The sequence below is a fragment of the Xenopus tropicalis genome, chromosome 7 (genome assembly GCF_000004195.4).
Source record: "Xenopus tropicalis strain Nigerian chromosome 7, UCB_Xtro_10.0, whole genome shotgun sequence".
In the NCBI taxonomy this organism is placed as follows: Eukaryota; Metazoa; Chordata; class Amphibia; order Anura; family Pipidae; genus Xenopus; species Xenopus tropicalis.
In genome coordinates this window covers 65,208,648-65,219,132 of record NC_030683.2, presented here as the reverse complement: position 1 = coordinate 65,219,132, position 10,485 = coordinate 65,208,648, and the positions used below count along the sequence as shown (strand labels likewise).

Here is a 10,485-nt window from a genome sequence, read left to right as displayed (position 1 = left end):
ACTTGCAGATATATTACATACAATACAAGGTAGTAAACAGCATTCTGCATACAACTTGGAACTTAGCGCAAAATAATTCCTTTTTATGAATGCCCAGTTAGTTAAACTGGATGTTTATCCAGTTCTCTGTAAACAAAAGGATAGTGGCCCATACCACCAGCTGATATGAAAATACTGGGTTGATTCTTGTTTGTATTAGACAGCATAGTATCAAGTTGTCCTAGACATACCCCTGCGGCAGCCAGATTGCCACATTGCTGCATATGTGCTGACATAGTAGGAGTAGGGTACCACCCTCAGGTCCGCCAGCCAGTTTTATTGCAAATGTCTGATGGCATGCAGTGGGTCATAATAAGAAAGAAAACAAAGAAAGAATTTTTTTTTCTTAATAGGCACATGTGAACCTTGAGGCCCTAAAGGAGAAAATCCTAGATACAGTTGCCTATGAGACACATTTGCAAAGTATTTTTTTACACTCACGGTGTACAAGTGATTGGTTTTAAAAACTAAGCTTAGGGGCGTATTTATTATGCTGTGTAAAACAAAGTCGCCCAAAAAACGGAGTAAAAAGCTGTGTAAAATAAGTGGAAAAGATCGCTGTCTGAATGCCAGATATTACGCCGTTATTTTCCATAAGTTCCGGTGGAAGAAAAAACGCGTAAAAAATTACGCAATTTTTACGCTGTTTTACGCCGTTTTTACACGGCGAAGCCTAGTGATGTGTGGCAAATTTTCTCGCCATTTTTTACACAGCATAATAAATATGCCCCTTAGTGTTCTGCACTGTGGTTGGTGTTTTCTAAAATGGAATAGAGCAGAGTTATATCTGATCTCTACAAAGCTGGAGGTCCCCAGCATTAACAATTCCATAGACAACAATAGCAGCTGCTGGTAGGGAGCTGCATTTCAGAGAAACTGTCATAGTGATCCCAGCTGGAGAAGTAAGTAGTCCTCTGATTGGGTGTAGAACCAGTACACTTATTTGAAGGTGTTACTATAGTAAACAGAGACTTTAGAGGGACTGTGCCTGTGGGACTGTGTGAGTAATCTCTAGTGATATACTATACTTGGGACTTTGTATCTCACAGCTTTTTTTTAGAATCTGAAGAAAATAAATTACCTGTTTTCTCTCAAGCTAAATGCAAAATACTGTATGTCTAGCATGTAAACCTGCACCAATCAGAATTCATCTTTGCAGCCTCAGAACAAAAATAAATCACAGAGATGGGCAATTTCAGAAACTCAGCTTATACTGCTTCTCCTTGCACCAAGATATACTTTAAAGAGTATGTGATTGTGTAATGTGATAGCTTAGTCATCATATAAATCATTATGGTAAGGATAAATGATTTATTGGGAAATTAAGTCATCATTAAAAGGCACTGATTGCACAGTGCTTAACATCATTTTAAAGTGCTTTTTTTTTTCAAATGTCAAAAAATCTCTCTTTAAGATTATTATAAATACACTGTAATGATGTGTTTGTGTCAGTTGGGGATGGAAACATCTGCTTATGAAAATCTTCAGTATTTCAAAACAAATAAGCAACTGAACTATTCAGAGAAACAAACATGAATAATACATTCTACCCTGAGCTTTGTAATCTTTGGTTATTAAATAATAACCAGTATCCTTGACTCTCAGATGACTGGTGTAGTTTACATTTTAGAAAAGTAGTGGGAGTGAGCTGATCTCCAAAATTGTAACTGTGCCCTGTTCATATCCTTACAGGCATGAATGGTCCCTTTAGAAGTTGCATCTTATATTGTGAGCCTCTTGCTTAATGGGAGCAGAAGCAAGGGAGATTTTCTAAAGCAGGAGTATTTAACCAGTTTTATATACAAATATGTGGGTAGTGGAAGTTATGTCAGTACCTTTTCATTCCAACTTCTTAAATCTGTGCCAAAAGAGATTGCCATCTAGTTTCCCAAAGCAGTACATTGGGTTTTTATAGAAACTGCTAAAGCTGGTTGCCTGATCTCGGCAACCACGGGTGACTAATCATCCCGAAATGCCTTCTCACCGGCAATAAATTGAATTGTCCGTGGGAAGGCATATCCATTGCTTAGTTTTTTAAAGTAGCTAACTAGCTAAGGTTAACCACATGCATCTTAACTCCCCATGGGCCATTGCCCTTAAGGAAGTCACCTGGATTTATTGCATTATTCACTTTATCTATGAACATGGTGATAGTCAGGAGCCAATGAAACCTATGTAATTTTGCCCACTAAACTATAAATAAACACTTTAAAGGACATATAAACTGTACATTTTCCTACCATGTATATAAATTGGGCATATCTCCCCACCCAAATGGCATCATTTGTACTGCATATATCCCCTCTATTTGCCAGCACTGTCATATTTTCATAAAACAAATAGCAGCTTTAACCTGGTGGCCATTTTTCCTCTGACACATTAACGTCTGCAAATTGCGCATCTGAAAATGTGCTATAAAGCCTACAATCAAGACTGAAGGCATTCACCTTGTAACAATACCTGGTAGTCTACTGGGGTGGCAGGGACCCCTTCTTTCTGGTGTGTGCGTCCTTTTAACTCGGCTTGACTTTATCACACACGATACGAAATTAAAATATTTAAAGGCGTCTGTGCATGATTTTGTTGCTCAACTTTGGTTCTGTTTCCTTGTTGTGATTCTTCTTATTGTCTTTTCATGTTTTGACCTCTGCCTGACCTCTGGCTGCCTGTACTGACCCTTAGCCTGTTTTCTGATTACATTTTCTGGATTTCGATTCTGTACCTCATTGCTTGCACGGTTTGGACCTTGGCCTGTTTCATCTTCGTCTCCACTCCCTGGCTCTGTTTTTATGCTTAGGTTCCCTAGCCTGCTCAGAACTCTTACCCTGATCCTCTCACATAAGTCCTGGCGGCAACCGAGTAGCAGAGTGCTCCTCCCAAAGTGAAAAAGGAATTTAGTGCATATATATTTCATGGGGAAAATCACATGTAAAAATGATATAGGCAGGCAACCCGAGTTCCCAAAAGTATATAGCAACAAGCAGCCATATTGTAGTTAAAAAATTATATAAAGTTTATTTAGTCTATATATAAAAGAACAAAGAAAGCCTTATGCATTTTGTACCAATAGGGTACTTAATCATAGGCTAAATGCATTTACAACAAACACACTATTTAAAGGTAAACTAGCCAATAGGGAAAACCCTAAAAATTGGCCAGTCACAACTATCACGCATTTGAATGATAGGTGGTGGGTGGTTAAAAGGTTTATATATGGATGTAAGGTGAATCTCATTGTGAGAATAAACATCCTAATTTTAGGTACAATATAATGGGGTACATACTGTATTTACTCGCATATTTACACATAACAGATCACATCATAGTCAAAGTTTAAACATAACAAGTCACAACATAGTCAAAATTTAAGCCATTGGGTTGTCTGGTTTTTAGAAAGAAATACATTTTGTTTCTTTTCTTATTAGTGTTTGGGTGATGTCTCCCCCTCTGGGGTTGGAAATTACTCTATCGATTCCTATGACATTCAGAAATGATAGTGATCTGTTAGAGCAATCAAGGAAGTGTTTCGCTATTGTAGTGTTTTAAGCCACCTTGATGAAGGTGAATACTTTAATATATTAGAAACACTTTCTACTAAAGAGTTACACTCCTGGTGGGAAATAGCCACATTTGAAAAATACATATCTCTACATATGATCCCTAGAGGCCTTAGAATTAAAAAAATTTCTACTTCACTTTCCTCTGATGTAGAATTTATGGAACAGTGGAAAAAAATACTCTCTGAGTGCTCTTTAAGGTTAATGAGTCTTTTAGTTGATAAAAAATGTTACATATACGAAAAATTAAAAACGGAAATCTCCAATCTAAAAGAAAGTCACACCGACCTAATTGAGCATTCAGACTACCAAAAACTTTCTGATAATTTAACTAACAAAATAGAAAAATTGGAAAAAGAAATTATGGATAAAAAAACCCATAAGTTCAAGAGAGATAAAAAAGATTATGATATGAACACAATTTACAATTGGTCACAATCTAGCAGTAATCCTAATAGATTTTATACATATAAAAATAGAGGTTCTGTACACAAATCCATTTTAAAAACTCCTAGAGAAAAAAGAGTCAGTTTTTTTGGTACAGATTTTGATAGCTATGATAGCAATTACGAATCAGATTCTGGTGGCTGCTCCTTCTCTCCTCTTTCTTCACAGACGATCAGAGAAATACGTTCCAAAGAAACTGGTTCTGAAGTTGACATCAGATTAAACCCACTTATCCGGCAGAAAACGGTCAAGGCCTTTGGTCCAAATGGAAAAAGAAAACAAATCACCACTCAAGCAAGTCCGGAGAGGAAGAGGAGTTCACCAGACAATCAAAATAGCCCCTGCGAGACAGAAGGAGGAAACGATATTGAACCTTTCAACAAGAACTTTCACCAAAGATGTACTCAGTATCCTAGAAAAAGGTCTTACATTCTGCCCTCTTAAAAATTTTGATTTATTTGATACTATCACTGATGTTAATAGATTTGTGCGAAAACTTCTACTAAAAAAACATTTTTTTAATGACAATGTTGACCCACTCGATAAAGAGAAAGATAGGGGCAACCAGATTGCCCCCATCTTTCTACAATCCAGCGTGACTAACTTTCAAGAAATGAAAATGCTCTTACAACTTGAAAAATTACAGAGAGAGGTTAACCCTGAATCAGACAAAGTTGGAGCTAACCTTACTGAGTCTAAAACTAAATTTAGATCAAAATCTAATTTCTACCCTGTTGATCTGAGAGATAACATCATTAATATGTTTAAAAAAAAAATATAGAAGACAACCTCACTTTTAAAAAAAAAGAGCTTTAAGAAATCTGGAGAATGATAAAGACATTGTCATTAGAAGAGCGGATAGAGGAGGTCAAATAGTTGTATTAGACAAAGCAGATTATTTCACAGAAGCACACAGACAGCTCTCAGACACAGAATCATATAGAGTTCTTGACAAAAATCCAGCGATATCTTTCGCTTTAGAATTAGACACCCTATTACATGAAGCTATTAAATTCAATATCATTGATGAGAAACTAATTTCTTTCCTAAAAACTGACACTCCAAAAACAGCCATTTTTCATCACCTTCATCACAAAAAAGAAAGGCCACCATTGGGATGACCAATTATAGCAGGCATTTGCTCTTTAGGAGAAAACTTTTGCGAATACATTGACCACTTTCTACAACCCTTAGTCTTGAGACTCCCTAGTTATCTAAGGGATAGTGGCCATTTGCTTCATGTATTAAATAATTTCCAATGGGACTCTAACTACTTTAAATGGGCTTCCATCAATGTCACATCTTTATATTCCTGTATTTCTCACCAACTTGGTCTCAAAGCCATTGAATATCACCTGTCTCACTATAGCACATATGAACCCAACTTTATAACTTTCCTTTTACAATCCATACAGTTTCTTCTAACCCATAACTTTTTTCTTTTTGACAATAAATATTATCTACAATGCCGTGGTACGGCTATGGGTGCAAAATTCGCCCCATCATACGCTAATTTATTTTTAGGCTGGTGGGAGGAACTACATATTTATAATGATGATAACATATATTCTAATTGGATTCAATATTACGGTCGTTATATTGACGATATCATTCTAATCTGGTCAGGAACAACAGAACAATTCACTCATTCCATTGTGTACCATTGTATAATCTACAGTTCACTTCAGAAATTAATAATCATTTCGTCAATTTTCTAGATATCACACTCAGTACAAAAAAACATCAAAATCTGTCACCAGCACTATTTTCAGAAAGGACTGTTCAGCCAACACTTAACGCACAATCTTGTCACCCACAGCATCTTATATACAATATCCCATACAGCCAGTTCCTGCATCAACCAGTATTCAATAGATACAAAATAATAAATAACACCACAGAACAAAGTAATAAGGAAAGTTTCCGCAAAAATCACACTAACGCAAAAATAACAAAGATAACACTAACGCTTTGTCATGCATCTTAACCTATAGTCCTCAATACAAAGCCATAAAAAATATTATCAATAATAACCTGACAATCCTAAAAACAGACCCTATTTTGAGACAAATCCTTGATAATGGATACAGATTCGTAACCAGAAAAACAGAAACTCTAAGCAATAAATTATCTCCTAGCTTGATCCAATGGAATAAACCTAACAACACGTGGTTATTTACAATTGGCATGTTTAAATGCAGGTCCAGACAATGCATCACATGTAATTACATTGTCAAGACTCAATCATTCACTTCATCTATCACAAAGAAGACCTATCAGATTAAACACTTCATCAACAGCAATACTAAATATGTCATTTACTCACTTATATGTACCAAATGTAGGAAACAATATGTTGGCCAAACAAGCAGTAAACGGTAGGAAAGAATTAGAGAACACATTCTAAACATTATAAACGAAAATTGCCACACTACAATAGCGAAACTCTTCCCTCTTCCTTGATTGCTCTAACAGATCACTATCCTTTCTGAATGTCATAGGAATCGGTAGAGTAATTCCCAACCCCAGAGGGGGAGACATCACCCAAACACTAATAAGAAAAGAAACGAAACCCACCTTTACTACAGGTAAGACTGACACTTTGCTTGCTAAAATAATGATTACCCCTTAAGATGTTTTGGATTTCATACAAATTTCATGGCATATAAATCAGATGGTGTATTTTTGGTAGTAGAAATATATGTGGTAAAAGTAGGAAAAGAGTAAGTTGACCCCAGAAAAATATTTTCAGAGAATAGACATTCTGCCGAATGTAAAATGGTTTGGGCCGAATACCGAACTGAATCCGAATCCTAATTAGCATATGCTAATTAGGTTTTGTAAGGCTTAAATGTCGCTTAAAAAGTCACATGATTTTTCAGATTTGGAATTGAAAAGCCAAATCTTGGCCGAATACTGAACCGAATCCTGGATTCGGTGCATCCCTAGTAAATATGTCTTTGTATGGAAAAGCACCAAACAGCAAAGCTAAGCTAAATGTAGCATTTTTTATGAAATTTCTAAAAATCGTCACAAAGCTTGCATTTTTCCCCCATTATATAGCCCACATTTTGTAATGTAGTAACATAAAACACTCTAAATATGAACGCCAGTGGTCTACTGAACAGTTTGATGCCCAATATGCATAGATTTATACAGACACACACCAAAAATTATATATAGCAGACAAATTTCCATGGTCAAAAACAAGTAACAAAGAACAATGCGGAATGCAATAAAAAACGGTATAATCCAATGAAACCACTAAAATCAATACTTTTTTTTTTTTGCCTAGTGAAATCTGCAGTCAGGATCACAGTTTAAATATTTTGGCTTCGTCAAATTAGTTTTAAGGACAAAATCAAGCGAACAACACCTACTGTATGCAGAACTGAAGATGCCATAGAATTACTAAAAATGCACCAAAATCACATAAAACGTAATATAAAACTGAAATTACATGCAAAAGGTATGGCACAGTGCGGTTAGCGAATACGCTATCTGCAATGGCAAACATTAAAAAACATAATCCACAAAATTGTGTAAGTGTGTGTGTACGCCTGGCAAAATGGGTGTTGTGTACGTGTCAATTAAGTGTAAGTGCTGTGAATGTGTGAAACCCCCCAAAAATGTGTGTGTATAAGTGTGTGAAAGGTTAGCAGGCAGATTGTCCTGGAGGAGCGGAAGGGCATGCAGGAGCCGGATGAGCCTTTTCATTAGGTTAGCCTTTTCATTACGTTAGCCTTTTCATCCAGTGCTGAGGAGGTGGTAAAAGACCAGGAAATGACAGTCATGTAGTATCCACATGCCTGCCATTTCCTATGGGGTCTCTGGGTGATCACACCCCAGGGGCCACTCGTTCCCCACCTCTGCTTGTTGCCTAGGGGCTGAGGAACGAGTGGGGAGCGAAGGAGCTTTAAAAATCGCTCCTCCGCCAAACCCAGAAGTGCTGCAAAACTTATAACCTACGATCTGTGGCACTTCAGTTGTAGGTTCTGTGGCACTTAAAGGGTAAAAGGACAAGAACAGGGAAATTCACTGATGGTGCCAATGTGCTACACATCCCACAGTGAGCACCATAACTAAACCCTGCCTGGGGTGCTGTTCTTGCCATGCCGCTCCACCATTTTGTAAGCTGCCCCAGTCACCCAGTGATCCTCTTCACTGTTTAGAGTGTACGTGTTCATGAGGGAAATTCATGACTTTAAAGTTGGATTTTCCAGAATATATAAGAGCATCACATTAGTTAAAGGATGTTTTATCATGAACAGCAAGGAAACCTTAATTCACTGGTGGGGGGAGCTATGTTAAGAGCCTCACAGTTAATGAAACTGACAAAATGAGGCCATTGACAATAATATTCTTTGTTTAATCAATCTAGGCACTGATCCAATCAATATTTTGCAGCCAGAAAAGATTTTTACCCCTTCTGGAGCAAACTGGATACACCAGCAGATTGAGTGTACAAATAACTGATGACCAGGCAAGAAATTCAAAAGTGTCTACAGTATACCAGAGAAGAAAAAACCAACATTCTCGAGTCTATCAAGGTTGATAAAACCTACACTATAGCGAACAAGTGTAGGGGATCAGAGAACTCTTTCCCCTGTTTCTCAGTCTGAGATATCATCCCGTCCGGCTACAGAAGCCACGGAATTAACTGTATAGCAGTTATAGTTATATATAGTTATAGTTATATATAGTTATAGTTAATAGTATAGCAGTTAAGCACTGGCCTTTGGGTACCTCTACTTCATTCAGATGCCAATTAATGCTGCATAAATATGCACTCCATTAATCTACAATAAATATGCTCACTGTTTATGAAACACTTTCCATGTTAGTGAGAAATAGAACCAAATATTTAAACAGTCCATAGTTAAGATTATTCTCAGATTAGCCAATTCAAGGAGGGTGTGGTTGTGGTTTGAATTCTAATGTTTGAGCTAACTAAGTTCTGTCATGTTTTTTTAAGAGTTTATCTGAATGAGGAATTTACCAGCCCTTCTCATTTCTTCATAATTTTTGTTACATTTGCAGAATTATTGTATACCTGACAGGCAGGTATATAATGTAAAATATAATGTAAAATTGCATGTTACATTTTTTAGACCAAATTTTGCTCTGATATTTTAAATTTACAAACTACTGGGGCAGATTTTTGTGGATTACATTTAAGGTTATCAGCATGTCTATAGACACAAAATTTGCACAAAAACACAGCTTTTCAGGAAGATGCTTAGTGTTTGTGTTCCTACCCTATATACTTTACCCCTTAGTGCTTGTCATCATGGTGGGAGGCAAAATACCAGCTATAGGGTAGCACATGCACTTTGATACCTTGCACTGTTATCTATTATGTATAAGGCTGTGGGTACATCAGTAATAAAATAATGTCAATGAATAAAAATGTTCCCCAGTTTATTAACTCTAAGTTTATTAACTCTAAGTACTCCGATCTCTCATGGAGTCCAGGTGTAGCACCCTAATATTTAGCACACAGTAAGATTGTAAGCCATCACTACTTTAATCTCCTGAAAGGAAAGAAATAAGCTGTTTTACAGAGGTTCATGCACCATTGGGGATGGAAAATTATGAAGGAATAGCCTTACCCCTCAGGAGAACCTCACTGAAATGGATACCCTTAAAGGAACTAAAGACGTAAGCTAGAAATGTTGTAAATTAAGTTTTGTGCTTCTGTACCAGCCGAAGCCATCCACAGCATTTTAGCAATGAAGATCTGTGCTCTCAGAGATGCTCCCAGTAGCCTCCTATCTTCTTTTTTGTTGATTGTGCTGCTGTCAGTTACTGAGTTTAAGGACCCACTCACAATATATTGTATATATAGCATATAAATGTCACTATATAAGGCTGATTAGCTTTGAAACCAGTGCTATTAGCATCATACTTTAAGCATCAGCCTGTTAGGATCAGCTGATATAACTAACATCATTTTCTTTGCTTGCTAATTTCTGCTGACCCCTAAGCTTAGCTTCTCAACAGCTGCTCAGAGCTCACTGAGCATGTGAGTGTCGCAGGCAGAAACAGAAGTGTCAAGTATGTCCAGTATGTTCCTGCAAGCACATAATGCCTACATGCTTGTCAGGTAATGAGTTAAACCTCAAGTAAGCGGAACAAAGGCCATACAAGAGTAGCTACATCCCATGAATAAGAAACCATATTTTACAGGTTACAGGGTATTATCAGAACTATTTCCTAAACATTGCAACTCTTGCTTCCCCTTAACAGATCTTACAAAAGGAAAAGAATCTGTGATGATAACGTCTGAATGATTTAAGGCGTTGATGGATGCTTTATGTGCCAAGCTAGTACTCTTTCCACTAGATATTTCAAAAGCTTTCATTGTGCAAACAGATGCATTAGAAGTGGCAGTGGGTTTAGGTGCAGTTCTCTCACAGCTACAAAATGGGGAGGAATACGC

General features: G+C 36.9%; 1 long non-coding RNA gene across 1 annotated transcript; it reads left to right on the top strand.

Annotated features, from left to right (window-relative positions):
- Window positions 1–2,345: 2,345 nt before the first annotated feature.
- Window positions 2,346–9,433, top strand: LOC116412183. Its single transcript, XR_004223572.1, has 3 exons — window positions 2,346–4,465; window positions 6,545–6,631; window positions 8,425–9,433. It is a non-coding gene; the product is annotated as an uncharacterized LOC116412183 (long non-coding RNA).
- The last annotated feature ends 1,052 nt before the right edge of the window (window positions 9,434–10,485 follow it).